This window comes from Rana temporaria, chromosome 4 (assembly GCF_905171775.1).
Source record: "Rana temporaria chromosome 4, aRanTem1.1, whole genome shotgun sequence".
Classification (NCBI taxonomy): Eukaryota; Metazoa; Chordata; class Amphibia; order Anura; family Ranidae; genus Rana; species Rana temporaria.
In genome coordinates, this window is record NC_053492.1 from 93,156,408 (window position 1) to 93,177,288 (window position 20,881).

A 20,881-nucleotide genomic window follows, 5' to 3' on the forward strand; every position below is an offset into this window, starting at 1 on the left:
GTTGAGAGAAATTCAGGTGCAGCAAATGTGTTCCTTATAGAATGAGTGATTGTTGAGGATTTGCTATCACTATCCTGTTTATCGACAGCATGGCTCATACAGGATCAAAGCAGGAAAGTTCTCAGTGTATTGTGGCTGCTGAGTTTTTTTTCTGTTAAGCCATGATATGCTGAAAAAGGTAAGTGGCCACAAACAAGAACTAAAATTCAAATTTCTGCACGCAGACCTATCATATGGAGACATGGGGATTCTATACATATTCAGTTTTTCTCTGCAGTAGGATTATATGATGTGGTCATTGTATATACACGCAGTGCTTAGCAGAGTTCCTCTTTGAGGTTGATTATTTGGCTTACATCGATCCAAGTCGTGCTGCTCGCACAGAGCGCATCAGAGGATGAGGCAGACATAATGTTGGCTCCTTTATGCATTGTTATTTCCCCTTTGTTTATACCATTGAATATGCACGGTTAGGGAAATATATATGCGCTAAGCTTAAAGTGAATAAATTGAGTTTAGTTGCTATGCTCTACCTGCTGACAGTAAATATAGGTCAGAGAGTCCAACTGAACATCCTTTCAGAAACGAGTCTATTTGCATATGCTACACTGATCTGTAGAGTTTACTAAAGCCAAGGAAAAATGCAAATTGCACAGCATGTAGGATTTTCAGAGACCATGCAGAGTCCACAGGATTTGCAAAAGCCGAGCTGGACAGCTGCAAGCTATACAGTTCATAAGGGACAGCTTACTGCTAGTCATAGGATGCAGCCTAGCTGTAAAATAAATAGAAAGAAGAAATGATAACACTGGCCAAATGGCAGATGTAAAAACACTGTTAATAAAAGTTTTCATTCTTTCAGGTACATTACCTGTTAAATTGAATGAATCATTTAATAAAATGTTTCTTTTTCTTAATCAAAAGATTTATATTTTCCATATACATTGCCTTGAAAAAGTATTCATACCCCTTGAAATGTTCCACATTTTGTCGTGTTACAACCAAAAACGTAAATGTATTGTATTGGGATTTGTGATACCCTAACACAAAGTGGCAGATAATTGTGAAGTGGAAGGAAAATGATAAATGGTTTAATTTTTTTTTACAAATATGTGAAAAATGTGGCATGCATTTGTATTCAGCCCCCCTGAGTCAATACTTTGTAGAACCACCTTTTGCTGCAATTACAGCTGCAAGTCTTTTTTGGGGATGTCTCTACCAGCTTTGCACATCTGAAGAGTGACATTTTTGTCCATTCTTCTTTGCAAAATAGCTCAAGCTCTGTCAGATTGGATGGAGAGCGAATGTGAATAGCAATTTCCAGGTCTTGCCACAGATTCTCAATTAGATTTAGGTCTGGACTTTGACTGGGCCATTCTAACACATGAATATGCTTTGATCTAAACCATTCCATTGTAGCTCTGGCTGTATGTTTAGGGTCATTGGGCGTTGTTTACGAAAAGCAAATCCACTTTGCACTACAAGTGCTAGTTACAAGTGCAAAGTGCACTTGAAATTGCACTGAAAGTGCACTTGGAAGTGCAGTCGCTGTAAATATGAGATAGATCTAAAATGAGGGGAAGCTCTGCTGATTTTATCATCCAATTATGTGCAAGCTAAAATGCTGTTTTTTATTTTCCTTGCATGTCCCCCTCAGATCTACAGCTACTGCACTTCCAAGTGCACTTTGCACTTGTAGTGCAAAGTGGATTTGCCTTTCGTAAATAACCCCCATTGTCCTGCAGGAAGCTATATCTCGGCCCCAGTCTCAAGTCTTTTGCAGACTCTAATAGGTTTTCTTCTATGATTGCCCTGTATTTGGCTCCATTCATCTTCCCATGAACTCTGACCAGCTTCTCTGTCCCTGCTGAAGAAAATCACCCTACAACATGATGCTGCCACCACCATGTTTCTCGGTGGGGATAGTTTGTTTGGGGTTATGTGCAGTGTTAGTTTTTCGCACCACATAGCGTTTTGATTTCAGGCCAAAAAGTTCAATTTTGTTCTCATCTGACCAGAGCACCTTCTTCCATATGTTTGCTACTGTATGTTCCCCACATGACTTATTACAAACTGCAAACAGGACTTCTTATGACTTTTTCATTTAACAATGGCTTTCTTCTTGCCACTCTTTCATAAAGGCCAGATATGTGGAGTGCCGCCACCTGTTGGTTTAATGACTTTTGAGACGTCAGCCCATATGTAAGTATGGGATCTGTTTGTGTAAGGTCCCACATATTTTCTGTATGGTATTTATTTTTATGTTAAATATTTCTCATTTACATTTTTATTCTATAGATACACTGCATTTACATCTACTCCTGAAGAAGCAAACAGTGACTTGCGAAACGCATTGAGTTATACAATGCCTGTGTATTACTGTACATTAACAATTCTAAATATATATGTATGTGGCCGCTTGGTAATGTTGTGTTTTATCACTGCCAAGTGGTTTGGCACCTCTGTTCATGCATTTCATATACGATGAATAGTATACAATTTTAATAAATTTATAAACCATGCCTACTTTGTATACTCTTGTTGGCCTTTTTGTGCTCACCTCATTTAAAGTCCCACGGCTTGATTCTTCTTTGTTGCAAATAGTTGTCCTGTGGACAGATTCTCCCACCTGAGCTGTGGATCTCTGCAGCTCCTCCAGAGTTACCATCGGCCTCTTGGCTGCTTCTCTGATGAATGCTCTCCTTGCCTGGCTTGTCAGCTTAGGTCAGGTGTCTCAAACGGGTGGCTCTCCAGCTGTTGCAAGTCCCATGAGACATTGCAAGGCAGTGACAAGCATGACTCTCACAGGCAGAGGCATTATGGGACTTGTAGTTTTGCAACAGCTGGATGGCCTCCAGTTTGAGACCCCTGGTTTAGGTGGACAGCCATGTCTTGGTAGGTTTGCAGTTGTGCCATACTCTTTCCATGTTCAGATGATGGATTGAACATGAGATGTTCAAAGCTTGGGATTTTTTTTTATAACCTAACCCTGCTTTAAACTTCTCTACAACTTTATCCCTGACCTATCACAGGTAGACTCTATTTACTAATTAGGTGACTTCTGAAGGCAATTGGTTCCACTAGATTTTATTTAGGGGTATCAGAGTAAAGGGGGCTGAATACAAATACACGCCACATTTTTCAGATTTTTATGTGTTTAAAAAAATTGAAAACCATTTATCATTTTCCTTTCATTTCACAATTATGTGCCACTTTGTGTTGGTCTATCGCATAAAATACATTTAAGTTTTTGGTTGTAACATGACAAAAGGTGAAAAATTTCAAGGGGTATGAATACTTTTCAAGGCACTGTATACTTTATAGCAGTAATACAGGGCTTAACTCTTATAGATGACAGATCTGTCTTCTGGGTGTAATTATCAAATTGCATGGACAGTTGCCATGCCATAATGTTCTACCACCTTAAAGTGGAACTCCAGCCAAACTTTTTTTTTTTCATTTTTGAGTGCAGGTTTAGAACTTCTGTTGGGTTTTCAGTAATGTGTTTGTTCACATTGAAGCATTTCTGCTCATTTTCTGTAACATGGTTTTGTGATGAAAACACAAGATGATAGAAGTAGAGAGAAAATCCACAGAAGAAAAATCTGAGCACATTGCAGACACACAGGAGAGCAGGTAAAGGGTCAGAGTGGACATACAGAAATACACTCACTGGCCACTTTATTAGGTACTCTTTGCTAGTACCAGGTTGGACCCCCTTTTGCCTTCAGAACTGCCTTAATTCTTCCTGGCATAGATTCAAAAAGGTGTTGGAAACATTCCTCAGAGATTTTGGTCCATATTGACATGATAGCATCACGCAGTTGCTGCAGATTTGTTGGCGGCACATCCATTATGTAAATTTCCCATTCCACCACATCCCAAAGGTGCTCTATTGGATTGAGATCTGGTGACTGTGGAGGCCATTGGAGTACAACAAACTCATTGTCATGTTCAAGAAACCAGTTTGAGATGATTTGAGCTTTGTAACATGGTGCATTATCCTGCTGGAGGTAGCCAACCGAAGATGGGTACACTGTAGTCATAAAGGGATGGACATGATCAGCAACATAACTTAGGTAGGCCAAAGCATTTAAATGATGCTTAATTGTTACTAAGAGGCCCAAAGTGTGCTAAGAAGATATTCCCCACACCATTATACCACCACCACCAGCCTGAACCATTGATAAAAGGCAGGTTGGATCCATGCTTTCATGTTGTCTATGCCAAATTCTTACCCTACGATCTGAATTTCGCAGCTGAAATCAAAACTCATCAGAGCAGGCAATGTTTTTCCAATCTTCCAATTAGTATAGATACTAATAGGGGACCCCACACAAAAAATGGCTCGGAGCTCCCTCTTAAAATACATACCAGACCCTTATCCTTGATTAAGGTCAGGTATTGATGTCAAGAGAGACTCCACACAAAAAAAACAAGAAAATAAATGATATGGGGAACCCCCACATTTTATATCGGACATTTTGGGTTTGATATGACCTCTTAGAACACAAAAAAAAAGAAAAAGAGGGAGGGGTCCCCTGAAAATCCATACAAGACCCTTACCTTAGCATGCAGCCTGACAGGCCAAGCAAGGGGGGCATGACCATACAGATCCTCCTTTCCTGAACCATAGCAGGAAATATGCCTTTTACATGGGGGGAGTACCTTGCCTTGATTAGGACAATGCCCTTTTCCTACCAACCCTATTTTTGGGGATCTGTAAGGTGCCTTTAAAAATAAGCTGCCCCCGAGATATAATCCCTGCCCCTAATGTGAACAAGTACAGAGTATATAGTTGCTGTACTAATTTATACAAAAAAATCTAAATAGTAAATAAAAACACCACACAATCTTTATTAAAACAAAACATAAAAATCCCACAATATAAATCTATCATCCATCACATTGTCCATCCCTTCCCCATTCGTTTAAGGGAATTAAATTGATGGAGAAGGGTTGTTATGGGATTTCCATTTGATCAGTAGAAACTTTTCAGGGACACAAACTATATACATCTGGTATATATACACTTCCCATCTTCTACCTCCAGCACAAACTTGCTTGTAGAACTACAACCCCCAGAGCCAGCTAGCACTGACTGTTGGATCCAGTTGTATCCAACAAAATCTCAGATCATTGTTAATGCTTTTTGCAGGCAGGCCTGGTCTCCTTTAGTAGTGCAGCAACATATTTGGTGCTAGCTGTTCTTTCCTGTGGCAACTACTCCCAGTACCACCTCTTTAGGCACTGCCAGCCAGCCAGGCTGGAGCTGCCCCTTTCAATAGCCCTCCTGGCAACTTCTCCACAGTCCTCCCAGACTGACTCTGCATCCATCCCAGACTGCTTGCACCCAGTCCTTTTAGGCATGCCTCTAAGTCCTCTGACTGCAACACTCACCAACCCACGTGGCTGTCTTTCTCCCTGGAGATTTGCCCAGCTGTCCTATCCTTGCTCCCATGCCTCCTAGTCAGGATCGCTCTGTGTGTCATGAGAAGGATCCCTTTTGCACCCGAGCCTAGGCCTGAGTTTACCCCCCTCCCAGAATGGAGTGCTACTCTCAAAAGCCTTCAATAGGCTACCACTCCATCTCCATCTTCCACCCGAACTCCACACTGCCCCAGATGGGCTGACCCTGGCCAACCCTTCTGTTGGGGATTAGTCAGGAACCTCAGAATACTCCAGCTAGCTTCTCCTAGACCCCTCCTAACTGCTTTCGGAACCTTCTCAAAGTTTCCAGCAAGCAGGGAGTAGTTACCAGAGAAGAGCCATCCAGCCTCCCTATGTGACTCAAACCCTGATCCAGAAAAACACACAGTCTTGGCTGCCAACCAAGCCTAAAAATGTACTTGCACTGACACAAACCATTCTACTCTAGCAACGCTAGGGGGTGCTATGTTAATTTGATGTAATTTATAATTTTATTTTTCTATAAAAGCCTCTATTTTGTAATCATACCAAATTCTGGAGATTGCTGAATGCTGCCATCATGGATGTGATGTCAGCAGACTCAAAGCTGCCTCTCACATAATATTTTCTCCTTCCCTCCTCCTCAGGCAGCTATATAAAGATGCACATACACCATTCCGGTTTCCCCAACGTCATTTATAAAAATGGAAAGCATTTGATCACACCAATCTTGCATTTAATAGATATATTACCCCAAAGTTATTTACCTTAAAGTGGATCTTTAGCCAGAAAGTGAAGGTGCCAACTGCCCACCTATACATGTAGCAGAGCAGCTTTTTTTTTGTTTAGAGAAAGAGTTTTGACCCCTATATGTATACTGTCCCACTGTGCCTTCTGGGATATGTATGTCACATATCCCAGAAGGCCTTACTGTGTAATTTACAGAGGAGGAGAGGGGTGGGCCTAGTGGCATATCAGAGGAAGGCCCGCCTGCTGATCCTAAAAGAGCCAGTGGGCCGCTTGATGACATCAGAGATAACCTGGCTGTCCAGGACCAAGTGGTGACAAGGCATGAGATCTCAGCAGGACAACCCTGGATGGGTGAGTATCTGAAATGTGCAGCACCCACCTTCTAGTAATAAGGGGTAAAAGAAAAAAAAGGGGGTGGGGTTTATGGAGATCTACTTTAATCAAGAGCAGGATGAAAGGATTCTATGAGTTAATAAGGTAATACTGTGTGGCATCAGTGCTATGCTTATTAAGATAGCCCTAAATAAAGAAGTACCGTATTTGCCAACGTATAAGGCGGCTGGGCATATAAGACGACCCCCTAATACTCAGCTTAAAATGGTGGTTTGGTGCTATACTCATCGTATAAGATGACCCCCTTGTGCGGTAGTAATGCATTGTTCAAACACAAAGTAGCAGCCTCTACCAATCCCAGCAGGCTACATAATGTATCCTGCTCGGATTGGCAGAGGTTGTTACTCCAATCCGAGCAGGCTTAGCAGGCTCTAGTCACCAACAGAGTGCATCGCCCGCTGGGATTGGCTGAGCGGTGCATATACAGAATACATAATAGCTTTACAGAGCACCCGGCGGGCTGATATCCATCGGGCAGCTGCTTCACCCGGCGTATAAGTCAACCCTGGTTTTTGTAATCCAATGTAAAAGGTTGTCTTATATGATGGAAAATATGGTAAGCTACTTTCTTTTATAAGACAAATTATGCTACAGGGATTTGGGATCCTCACCCCATATTCTCCTGCAGTGTTAAAAGCTGGATCATTACCAGATTGTGCCAGGGAAATGATAACCCAGTAAATGAGTCCTGCTCACAATTGGAGCTTGGGCTTCCTCTACAGGATATCCACTGCCACTCTACAAGCAATGAAATGAGTAGTCCTTGGCTCATTTTTACCAGTACGTGAATATGTCTGGTAAATATAATATTTTCCTGGTCAACAAGTTATAGGGACTCCTGCCGAATTATGGGTAAAAAAATAAATAAAACAATCTATTATGTGCTTATCTCTAATAAAAATGGTTCTTTCAAAAATACATTTTTTGATGTGTCTTTGAAGATTTTACAAGTAAATGAGTGGCACATAGGAGGGAGTTGCAGAGAAAAGAAGAAGTCTTGCAAACTAGAATTTTGTGGCGGTGAAATAAGTCTAGTGCAGCGCAGTGGTTGTATTTGGGAAATAACCTCAAAATTAATAAGATGTAGGGAGGAGCCAAAATTTAGGAATCTTCATGGGTCAGACTTAGTGTAGGCTGGTTGATGGCTAAGACTGAAAAAGATTACCTGAACATTTATAAGGAGATGTTTGGAAAAGCCAAAATTGAGAGAGCTTTGTAAGGTAGGCATGTTGGGTACTAAAGTGGTTATAAACCCTTACATATACGCAATGAAGTTACTACAATAAGGTGATACATAGAGATTAAACAAATCCTACAATTCTACATAAGTTGTAACTGTTTGTCTGCAGTGCTCCCTCCAGTACATCGGTTCAAAGTACACAAACCAAATGATTTTTCTCAGCAGCAGAAGACAGGGGTTGAGGATCTGATGTCATACACTGCACAGCTAGAGCACATAACTCAGTGTAATTTGAGAGCTGAGTGGAGGAAATGGACAACCCCCCCCCCAGTACACAGGTACATACAAAAACATCCACAGTCCACCCAAAACTCCCCCCTTTTTTTTTTTAAGAAACCAATCCCTTTGGGTAATCAATGTACATTGAGGCCAATTTAATAAACTCTGTAGTGATTCCTACGCAGTGGGGAGAATTTGGTACCCAATGTGGATGGGGGAATCCGTGTGTTTTTTTTTGGAACAGCCCACTGTCTGATTGAAAAAATGAACCGTCTATGGCTAGCCTTAGTTTAGCCTTTTTGTGGATTTAGACAAAATAATGAGAAGAGGGGGAGTTCCTAAAAATTAATGAGAAGATGTATGGAACAGCCAAGATGAAAAAAGCTTTGCAGGTTAGATTTAGCATTGGGTTGAGGATTAAGACAGAAGCTTACTTATTTTTGCCTTCTGTACAGTTTATGTAGGTGATATTCAAATGAATATATGATAATAATGCCCAGACCTTTTCTTACTTTTATTATGTGTGTTAGAAAAGGAAGGAAGTTAGAAATGCTGCAGGCATCGGAATAACCTATGGGTTTTTGTGTCTTTTATATAAAAAATCAAGATTAACGTATCAATTGTATCTAATAAAAATTCATGTATTCCATACTCCTGCAGTAATCAGAAATACGTTACCTACAGGGCTTTCTGCCATCTGGGTAAAAAATACTTGTCACAAGGATCAGCTAGATAAAAAAAAAACAATTTACCAAACAAGTTACAAATAAGTGAACAGATGTTCCTCGCAAAATACACTATCATGGCAACAATTTTATGCACAATCCTAGCACTCATACACACATGTAAAAAATAACATAGTTTTATGTTATGAAATGTTAAAGCGACCCAGGTAAAAAAAACAAGAAAAACTGATAATTGCAATCCTCTTTGTAGCCTAACTGTAATTCACTTGACTGCAAAATATCTTGCATATGTATAGTAACTAAAAGATGTGCCTTTTCTCATTGGGAAAATTGTATTATTTTCTCTGTAACTCAGAGGCAGTGCCCATTCTTAGTTGGGCTTGGGATTTCAGGTAGGACCCTAAACTAAAAGATGGATACTTTGGGCCAGATTCACGTAGCTTGGGCGCAGCGTAACGTAACCCGTTTACGTTACGCCGCCGCAAGTTTTCCGATTTAGTGCCCGATCCACAAAGCACTTACCTGGAAATTTGCGGCGGTGTATCGTAAACACGTCCGGCGCAAGGCGGCCCAATTCAAATGGGGCGGGTACCATTTAAATTAGGCGCGCTCCCACGCCGGACGTACTGCGCATGCTCCCGTCGCAAATTTCCCGACGTGCTTTGCGCGAAATTACGATGCGCCGACGTTTTGTGAATCGCGACGTAATCAAATGACTTACGCCGGGAAAAAGATTTTTTTTTAAAAAAATTCAAAAGCGACGCGGGAAAGACGGGCATACTTTAACATGGTGGAGTACTTTTACACCATATTAAAGGTGCCCTATCTTTGCGACGGAAATCTAACACTTGCGACGGCGTAACGACGGGAAAAATCTTCGTGGATCGCCGTAACTCCTAATTTGCATACCTGACGCTGGTTTACGACGCGAACTCCCCCCAGCGGCGGCCGCGGTATTGCATCCTAAGATCCGACAGTGTAAGTCCATTACACCTGTCGGATCTTCTGGCTTTCTATGCGTAACTGATTCTATGAATCAGTCGCATAGATACTCTGAGAGATACGACGGAGTATCTGAGATACTCCGTTGTATCTCCTTTGTGAATCTGGCCCTTTGTCCCCAGGGAATATTACCTAAGGTTGTGCCAACTGGCAAATGTAGCTAGCTTTTTGGTGCATTGCACTTGCATTTGAGATTAGTTTGAGATGCATCTCAGATCATTTAGCATTCGATTACAGATGCATTGAAAAAAGAAGGGTTTGTGGAACTTTAAATGAAGCACACGGCCCATAAGGTTCAGTGCCTACATTCCTAATTTGATTAAGGAGAAAAAAGAGAAGGTTGGGACTTGAAATGAGATACGAGCAAAATAGTGGGTGGATGGTATTATGTAAAAACACACAAGTAAAAAAAAAAAAAAATATATATATATATATATATATATATATATATATATATATATATATATATATATATATATATATAATCATGATAGTACAGTAAGTTAGTAATATTTGGAGCTGATTTTATTACGCATCCTTATCATTATAATAAATAGATAGTGTGGATGGATTGGATACAACACAACAAATTCATGATTGGCAAAAAATGTGTGTGTGTGTGTATATATATATATATATATATATATATATATATATATATATATGTATGTATATATGTATATATATATATATATATATATATATATATACACAATCTTGAACATGTATGTAAACACATGGTTGTATTATTTGCATACTATAAGGGCCCTTTCACACGGGGTGGATCAGCTAACAGACTGCCGCTCTGTGTCCCTCCAGCCGACCACTGTTAGACTCCAGTCTAATGTGCACTTCACCTCTCTGACAACAAGCGAGGAGGGACCGCCCAGACGTTGCCCGCCCCCCCTATGCAGCGTCGCCATGTGTATTCCGCCGGAGGAAGCAGGAAGACGCTCTGGAGAGAGGAACACATGGAGCTGCAGGAACGCGACACCCGCACAGGTTACCGGGAAAAAAGGCATGCCCACGGCTTCCGGGCTGGATGGTAATGTCCTTTTCCATTTACTCTCAAGCAGCAGGGAAATAGTAGGACAGCATCCTAACCTTACGGCAGTAGCAGCAGCATACTAGAACCAGCCAGGGGAATTATATGGGCACCTGAGCCATCCGGTCTGTAAAGACGTTGTGGTTTGAACTTGCCCATGCATAGAAGCACATAGTGGGCTAGACCCATAGTCCCCCATGGAGGACTCACTGACGAACCAAGTCCTGTAAGTCCTCCGCTTACCTTTCCACGCCGCAGGGTATTGCCGAGCAAGAGGCCCAATCTTCCCCCTTTTCCGTGGGTTTAGTCATAGACCTTCAGGGACCGGGGTCCAAGCTAGGAACACCACTTCCCTGGACCTATACAGCACCCTGGCAACAGGAATAATTTGGTCTTTAAAAAGAACAAGTCCTGGAACCCAGAGTCCAGCCCTCCGAAGGAGAGGCATTATAGGCAAACCCCATCCACGTATCGGGGCCCGGGTACCGTCCAATTTGGCAATGAAGCACCTTGTTTGGATCCGGTTAGCTTGCCCCGGTCCCAAGGACGTATAGGCAAAGCTCTTCAACGTGTACCAACACCTAAGACACTGGCAAAAAAACTCCCGTTATGGGTGGGGGTTATATAGGGAGGGAACTTCCTGTCGGAGAGTGCCAGTGTCCATCACCTGAAGGTAGACTCTATAACCCACATAGTAATTGCTATGCTGCTCTGTGTCCCGTGATGTACGATAAAGAAAGTATATGGATAAGGTGAACTCCTGCGCTGTCTACAAAGTGAAGGGGAGGGGAACAAACTGAAAATACTGCTGCAAATATAAAGGTCTACCTCGATAGACTAAAGTGAAACAAAAAATATTAAATAAAATACTTGCGCTGTAGAGTGTGGGACAAAGAGTGAGAATGGGTGATAAAAGTTACAAAGTAGCTAGTGAGAATAATATTATAAAACATATAATATAGCAATGAAAATAATAATAACAAAAGGACAGTCCTTAGTAGAAACCGGCACTCTGAAAAAGTCCAGATCCGGCACAATCCTGCCGTGTATTGGTGTATTTCATCGGAAGTGAATCCTAATCTCCAACGGTGCAGGTGTTGTGTAAATGATAATACAAAAAATACACTTTAAGAAAAGAAGCACGGAAAATAGTTCTAAAGGAAGTACATATAAGACCCTTGGATCCGGAGTATAGGTGGGATAGAGTAGTTGAGCCAACACCAAAGTCACATGTATACACCTCTGGTGAACCCAGCTGCTCACCTCAAATTAACCGCAATGTGTCTAGATCAACCTGGTCTGGATGGTTATAGTCCACAAATAGGTAGCACATATAAATCTCCGTCCGGTGTGTTACATGAAAAAAAAAAACAAAGTAAAAAGACAACAAAAAAAGCTGATGGTGAAATAACGTCACAAAGGGGGTTGGTAATTGGGATCTTGGCGAGTGGGAGTGCACTCACATGTAGGTGAGAGATCTCAGGCTCATATCCACGAGCACCGAACTCGTTAGTCCCTCTATTTTTCCTCTGTTTTTTTCCCTGCTAGATCTTAGGATTCGTGGGCTGGCTGTTTTAGTCTCCCCAAGGTTTCACAATGTGTGGGGATGTCTCAGCTGGTGTGGGCTTGTGATGACTCCTATTCCTCTTTCAGTAACTCAGATGGAGCGCTCAGATGGCGTGATGATGGGGAAGAGGTGAAAAAGCACACCCATAGTATAGCCCAGTCAGCGATATAAACACGTTTATTAAAAACAAGATTAAAAACTCACATAAACATTCAGGAACTCTGCAACAATCCTTACGAGTGGCGAACTCGTGTGTCCGTTCGTCAGATGCTGGATTGGCAGGCAGGACACACTCCAGCATCTGACGAACGGACACACGAGTTCGCCACTCGTAAGGATTGTTGCAGAGTTCCTGAATGTTTATGTGAGTTTTTAATCTTGTTTTTAATAAACGTGTTTATATCGCTGACTGGGCTATACTATGGGTGTGCTTTTTCACCTCTTCCCCATCATCACGCCATCTGAGCGCTCCATCTGAGTTACTGAAAGAGGAATAGGAGTCATCACAAGCCCACACCAGCTGAGACATCCCCACACATTGTGAAACCTTGGGGAGACTAAAACAGCCAGCCCACGAATCCTAAGATCTAGCAGGGAAAAAAACAGAGGAAAAATAGAGGGACTAACGAGTTCGGTGCTCGTGGATATGAGCCTGAAATCTCTCACCTACATGTGAGTGCACTCCCACTCGCCAAGATCCCAATTACCAACCCCCTTTGTGACGTTATTTCACCATCAGCTTTTTTTGTTGTCTTTTTACTTTGTTTTTTTTTTTTCATGTAACACACCGGACGGAGATTTATATGTGCTACCTATTTGTGGACTATAACCATCCAGACCAGGTTGATCTAGACACATTGCGGTTAATTTGAGGTGAGCAGCTGGGTTCACCAGAGGTGTATACATGTGACTTTGGTGTTGGCTCAACTACTCTATCCCACCTATACTCCGGATCCAAGGGTCTTATATGTACTTCCTTTAGAACTATTTTCCGTGCTTCTTTTCTTAAAGTGTATTTTTTGTATTATCATTTACACAACACCTGCACCGTTGGAGATTAGGATTCACTTCCGATGAAATACACCAATACACGGCAGGATTGTGCCGGATCTGGACTTTTTCAGAGTGCCGGTTTCTACTAAGGACTGTCCTTTTGTTATTATTATTTTCATTGCTATATTATATGTTTTATAATATTATTCTCACTAGCTACTTTGTAACTTTTATCACCCATTCTCAAAGAAAGTATATGAATGTATTACATACTATCATGTACTGCAGAGCAAGTAGCACACCTATACCAGTGCTTGAAAGGACTTTTGTGGACCTGTTAGATAGCGATTTGTGTCGCTAAAGTCTGTCCATGCTGGAAACGCCAACCTCTCCCTACACTGACAAAAAGTATATGAATGTATTAGACACCTATATACTGCAGTGCACAGCAAGTAGCACACCTATACCAGTCCTTAAAAGGACTTTTGTGGACCTTTTAGATAGCTATTTGATTGAATACAGCCTGTCCCTGCTCCAAACAGCACCATCTCCCTACACTGACAAAAAGCAGAATGTAAGATGGCTGCCAGATCAGGTCTGTTTAAAAGGTAGGGGGTATGTCCATGGCTGTCCTGCACCACCTGATGGATGTGTCATAGGTCAAAGTTCTTACCCATGTAACATTGCGGACCGCCGCAAACGTCGCCAGATGTCCGCTGGTTTGGCAGACCGCGAACACAACGTTCGCTGCGAAACGACCGCCGGGCGAACCGGCAGGCCATCTCTAATAGGGGGGATTTTGGGGGTACCCCTGTCAGAAACCATGAATCAGATCGAGACAGAAGTACAGTTAAATCACACTTGTTTAATAATAAAAAATAAAAAGGTAAAAAGAGTAAGCATAGTCAAAACATAGCCAGAGTTCAGTAACCGGATCGGTAAGTCGGCCAAGCCAATGTCCAAGAGCCAGTGATAAAGGTAGTGTAAAGGTAGTGTACAGCAAGCAAGATCTGTAGCCAGAGGGAACATAGTCAAGCAAGTCTTCAACAGGAACGCAGGAAAAAGTCTCTTGTGATGTTAACACAGGCAAAGAGCAAATGAACTGGAAGGCTTTAAGTAGGCAGAGCTGATGAACAGGATCATGAACAGGTGGATCACTGTGGAGAGAAAGGAGTTGGTAATTAGCTGACAGCTGAGCTGCCAGCACAGAGAAGGAAGTGCTGAGCCCAGCCCTGACAACCCCACAGTTTAGGTATGCACATTTTAGCTGCATTAACTAACATCATGGCTAGGGATTTATGGTATGGTATGTCTTTTGAGACATTGTGGTGGAGTAGGAACTGTGCAGGAGTAAACTCTAGGGAGTATGAGGTTATATTTTTGGTTTGTTTGTGGACCATTTTCCAAAAAAATTGGATTGGTGAACAATCCCACCAGATGTGTAGGAGATCGTCAGTGTCTTTTTGACATTCCAGCATTGGTCTGAGATCTGAATCTGTGCAGAACAGAGGGTGTAGGGTACCAACGAGATATCATTTTATAATTGTTCTCCTGAATGGAGACATTAATGAAGCCCTTGTGGACATGGCAATATATTTTTTCCCAGTTGGTGTTTGTTAGATTTATGTGTAGATCTTGAGTCCAGGCCTTGCAGGCTTTCCCATCATAAGCCTGTGTGTTTTCCCATAGCATGTTTTATATTGTTGAGATGACATGGTGCACTGCTGAGGCTTGTGACTTAGATATCGTTTTTCAAAGGGGGTTAGGGCTTTGGATAAATCAGTTGTGCATTGGATAGAGTTTATGTAATGTTTAATTTGCATGCATCTCAGAGTGCTTAAATGTGATTCAGCCCAGAGTGTGTTTATGTTTTCCTTTGTGTGTAACGTGCCATCATGGAGAAGGTGGTTATGTAGATCAATATCTGGTTGTTTGCTTGTGAATGGGTGAGAGGCCATCCCTGGAGGGAATTCAGGATTTATTAGTATTAGAGTGACCGGAGTCTTGGAGAGTTTGTGACAAATTTTGGTAAAGCGGTAAACGAAGGTCCTATGATAGGGTGGTCTGTTAGATCTTTTGGTATAAGATTGCGAAGGATCCATGGAGTCCAGCTTATGTAGTGAATAGAAAAAGAGTTTTCCAGGACTACCCAATATTTTATCTGGTGGTAAATGTGCCAGTCTATGATGCACTGAAGGTGACAGGACCAGTAGTACTATTGAATGTCAGGTAGGCCTATTGCCCCTTTGGTTTTTGGGTTTTATTAATTGAGTGTATCTAATTCTAGGGCGACTTTGATTTCAGATAAAGGTTCTACATGCTTTTTTGAAAGATTGTATGAAAGTGTTTGGAAGCCTGATGGGTATCGTTTGAAGGAGATATACTGTATTTTAGTGTGTTCTTACATAAAATACGATCCACCCACTGTTTTGTTTACATCTCATTTAAAGTCCCAATGCAGTTGACCTCCTTTGACCTGATATTGATGTTGTTTTAGGCAGCATTAATTTGCTTGAAATTGTGCTTACAATTTACTGGAATGTGGAAAAAAAAATTCTGATGCAAACCAAATGTTGAATAAGGCCAACTGAGCATGCCTTTTCTGAAGCATTGGTGAAGATAGCTTGAAGAAGAAGGCAAAAGCAGTAGGACAGAAATTATGTTAGGACTTTCATATCTCCTATCCCTGATTTATCCAGAATTAAAAACAAAAGTTATGGCTGGAAGTTTTTCTAAACTCTTTAAAATATAGTTCCGTGCAGCATGTCCGAAGATAGGGAGGTTAAAGATTATGAATCACAACAGTAACAGCAGTATATTATTATCTCAGTAAATTCACCACTTGAAATCAGGTTAATAGCGGTGCCATCTAAACCATACTGAAATATGAAACGCATCAATATACACAATACCAATATAAAAAATAAAAAGCACCGAGTGTTAAAAAGTAAAGTGACACAAATTAAAACACCAAACTCTATAAAAAAAAGTCCATGTAAAGTCCACTTTTTATATTCCCAAAATTTGTGTTTCTGTAGAGATCTTCAATTGTATAATTCAATCTTCAGACCTTGTGTTATTGTGCCACCACTTCCACATAAGGTATGCCCCATTAGTTTGCCTCACACTCTCATGTTCGACAAATTGCGCTTATAACCCTGAGGTTAATGGTTTTCACCATCGGTACTCTCCAGGCCACGTTTTATAAGCCAAGAATTAAAACTAGTTAGAAAAAGAAAAGCTCAGATAGTCTCACGTTAAACTCACATGCCAAAACGTAGAAATAAGCCTTGAAATAAAATCACATAATTGCTGTCAATGAGCGAATCTCAGTAATCAGGAAGCAAAACAAGCTATGTCTCACCCGACTGCCAATATGTCTCTCCCGGATTGTTTTTTTCTGGTTGACCATAATGCATCTCTTACGGTTGCTGTACAGTCATATCCCAACACGTTTTGTCATCACGACTTTGTCCAGGGATTCCTGTGTGTTTTTTTATTTTAATTTTAAAGATTGGTATAGTGTATAATGATGTGTTTTATATTTCATGTATATATAATTTTCTCATACTTTTGAGTATGGTTTACTGCCGCTATTTACCTGATGTCAATTGGTTAATTTACTGAGAATTTTTTAAATGTTTAAAGTGACAATGATCAACATTAGGATTGCATTTAATCTTTTTTGAGTGTTTTACATTACAGTGGTTGTCAGAGTTGGGCAGCAACTATTTATAACAATAAAAAACAACAAAACATTTTGCCACGCCAAACATAGATATTAAATTAACAAGTGTCCATAAGTGCCGGTTCACACAGGGGAGACCTTTTAGGTGACTTAGACGCCTGACAAGTCGCGCTCCATGCAGTGAAATGGAACCATTCTAATGTGAGCGACTGAAGTCCCATACTACTTGGGGGCAAAATCGTAGCGGCTTGCATTGACTTCTATTGAAAAAGTCATTTGCAAGCCGCATTGAGGTCGCTGTGCGGGGCGGCTTCTAAGTCAGACGACTTTGAAGCTGCCCCAGTGTGAACCGGCACTAAAGTGTGAAAAACTAGTGCTATTCTAAATAGTGCAGGTGAATTACTTGATGAATATCCAATAACAGTGAGTGTATTTTATGTACGTTTTGATCACCCAAGTGCACCTCCACTGATATGGATATAAAATGCCTCCTTACCACAGGTCTAGACTCCAAATTATAAGAGTCTAGACAGGCATGATATGCAAGCATAGAAGATCCAATCAACTTCCTCTATTATATTTTAGGTGGTGGTACTGTCATGGCTGATGACAGTACCACCTCTTTGCACTGGTGGTCAGGTGGTTGACCTGTAATGAATGCCTGTGGGGCTATTATTATTACCTCTTAATACTGGAGGTCACTGTGACTGAACATTTGAAAACTGCATTTAGGAAATCCAAATGGTTCTTGTCATATTTCAAAAGGTGCAGGCTAGAGTACAGATTAAGGATACCTATAAGATACTGCTTTGCGGTCACAAGGAACTAGGGCAGAAGCTAGCAAGGGCCATTAGATTCATGCATAGTAAATCAGAAGTGATCGTTCATAAATATAGCCAGTGGGCAAACTATTTTGATTACAGATGTGAACTGTGCCACCTTTGCCCTGTGCCCCATAGTAGCTGTGTAGGCTGCTATTGCTATAGTTAAATCATTGATGGCAAATTATTACTATTATTATTACAGTATATACTCAAGTATAAGCCGAGTTTCGCAGCAAATTTTTTGTGCTGAAAATGCCCCCCTTATACACAAGTCACCTTTTTGCGCCTGATCTCTCAGACTTTGGGGGCCCGGTACTTGGCACACATATAGCTCCACTCTTCCTCTACAAGTGTGCAAAGTTTGTTGTCCAGGGGACCTACGGCCAAGGAGCACCGATTTTTCAAATTCGGGCACCCCTTCCATAGACTCCTATGTTAAATGGTTATTTCTCTGGTAAATTTGGGGACCCGGTACCAGTCATTCATAGGTCCCCTGGACCCCAATCTTGGCACACATGTAGCTCCAGTTCTCCTCTACAAGTGTGCAAAGATTGCTGTCTGTGGGATCTACGGCCGGGGAGCAACGATTTTTCAAATCCGGCACCCCTTCTATACACTCCCATGTTAAACGTAAGTCTAGCAATGGACACAGTGAGGCATGGGCACAGTGAGGCGTGGACACAGTGAGGCATGGGCACAGTGAGGCATGGGCACAGTGAGGCATGTGCACAGTGAGGCATGGACACAGTGAGGCATGGACACAGTGAGGCATGCACATGGACACAGTGAGGCAAAGTGAGGCACAGTGAGGCATTCAGATGGACACCATAGGCTTATACTCGAGTCAATACGTTTTCCCAGGTTTTTGTGGTAAAATTAGGTGCCTCGGTTTCTATTCGGGTCGGCTTATACTCGAGTATATACAGTATTTTTTTTTTTTTTTAGAAGTTCCTATTAGCTGGACAGCTACAGGTTTACGGATCCTGCTTGTTGTTCACCAGCTCACTATACTTTTGCATATTTATTATCTATGCTAGGTTGCACAAATGATGATATATGATAGAATTAAGCTTTCTGATAGATTATATTGATTTAAAAGAACCATTCCATATGGTGGCTTCACAAAATGAAGCACATATTGCACCAGAAGGCTTTCCCTTCTTCTCTGTACTGCCGTTAGACTCCTGTTCCCTAAGACTTAAACTCCAAATACTTTTAACATTCTGCAATTATTGTAATTCTTCTTGGTTCGATTCTTTCATTAGTTCAAAGCAGTATGACATTTACTTTATGTGCATTTCAAATGACCCAGTCAATAACTTGCTGTTTACTATTAAGACTGATGAAGAAAGGTTGAATAGGAGTCAAACAAGGTTATCTAGTATCTAGTTTTTAATGCAGCCTTCTAATTTTTTTTCCATTATTTCTCTGGCCGTCTGTGTGTGTGTTTAATCAATTCAAACAAGAAATAGATCACTGGGCTTGATATGAATTAAAGAAAGTTAGAATCCAGCGGTGTAGCCTTGTAGGTAGGAGTGCAAGAGCGGAAGATGAAATAAATGTTTGCCTACAGCTTTCCGGAGGGAGCTTTGCCTAACAAACAATGAACCTCCGAGGGTGGGTTCATCAAATAAAAATTTAATTTATCCAAAATGTAAGAAATCTATTCATTGTGAATAATTCTCCTGTCTGAAGGAAGAGAGTAACAGTAAAATGAACAATCATTTTATTTAGGATTCTCTAAGTTACCAGCTGAGTAATTACTAGGAGAAAATTAGACAAAAGAAAGACATGGAAAAGAGGTTTTATATGTCTCCAATGACTCATAACCACACGTCTCTTCGTTAGATTATGGCATACAATGTGAAATGTGTACATTGAGAACAAGTATAATTTTCTGTTTTATAGTCATAGTACTCAAGTAACAATGTTCCCATGTTATTTGCTGTCAAGCAATAAAAAAGCTAATTAAAATTTGGTTCTAATGCCGCGTACACACCATCGTTTTCTGCGATGGAAAAAAACGTCATTTTCAAAAACGTCAATTTAATTGACCGTGTGTGGGCAAAAACGTCGTTTTATGTCTTCTAAAAAACGACAGAAAAAAATTGAAGCATGCTTCAATTTTATGTGTCGTTTTTGGCCGACGTCGTTTTCTGTGTTCTAAACATTGACCGTGTGTAAGTAAAAACGTCGATTTAAGCCCGCGCATGCTCAGAAGCAAGTTAGGAGACGGCAGCGCTCATTCATGTAAAACGACTGTTCAGAATGGAATCAGCACATTCGTTAAGGTGTTTTTCAGCTTATAGACAAGAAAATAAAGCGCTTCTTTAACCCCTGCTTTTAACTGCTACCCAGAAATGGACGTTTGTTGCGGCTGATCTTGTTGCATAGTTATGACAAGCTTTTAATTAGTTTCTTTCTTGTTTGATAATGTTTATGTTTGTGTTCTGTTATTTAGTTGTATCTTCCATCTTAAACATTTTAAATATATATATTGGTCCACCTTTTTTTTTTTGTTTTAATTTTTGTCACCAATTTGATTAGTAATCTCTATTTTGTTTTTATTTAGGAGTGTGTGAAGTGTCTGCAACAACCTAATTTTTTAGTTAACTCACCCACAAGCATGTTTTTTTACCTTGTTAATGTTTGCATTATTTATTTTGTAATGGGTCTGCCCACTCAATACTGATCTCTCAAATCTACAATAAAGAAACATGTTGAAATTTGGCAGAAAAATTAATTTTTATTTTAGTCTTCATAAAAATTTTGAAAAAAAAAAAGTGGCAACCCAAAAACACAACATAATAAAAACAAAGATGCCAAGGTAGGCAGCACTTTAGAGCATGCTTGTTTTTTTCTGAAAACAAGGGTCCCCGAAGCCACAAATACAGCCTGTGAGTCCACATTAAAATTCCATCAGGGGCACCGTATTATTTCTTCGCCCTTTTCTTCCCAGCAGCCTTCCCTGCAGTCTTCCCTGCAGCCTTCCCGGTAGCCCGAGTCCTTGGGGGCTGGGTTCCTGGAGGAGATGAGGTGGCAGGAGCCATAGCAGCCTCATGAGG

The 20,881-nt window shown here is 40.9% G+C and overlaps 1 long non-coding RNA gene across 1 annotated transcript in view; it reads left to right on the forward strand.

Annotated features, from left to right (window-relative positions):
- Positions 1-2,518, forward strand: part of LOC120936372 — a 35,198-nt gene extending 32,680 nt beyond the window's left edge. Inside the window, exons 2-3 of the long non-coding RNA XR_005748609.1 lie at positions 2,142-2,202; positions 2,299-2,518. This is a non-coding gene — a long non-coding RNA (uncharacterized LOC120936372). The remainder of the gene's footprint in view (positions 1-2,141; positions 2,203-2,298) is intronic.
- Positions 2,519-20,881: the final 18,363 nt, after the last annotated feature.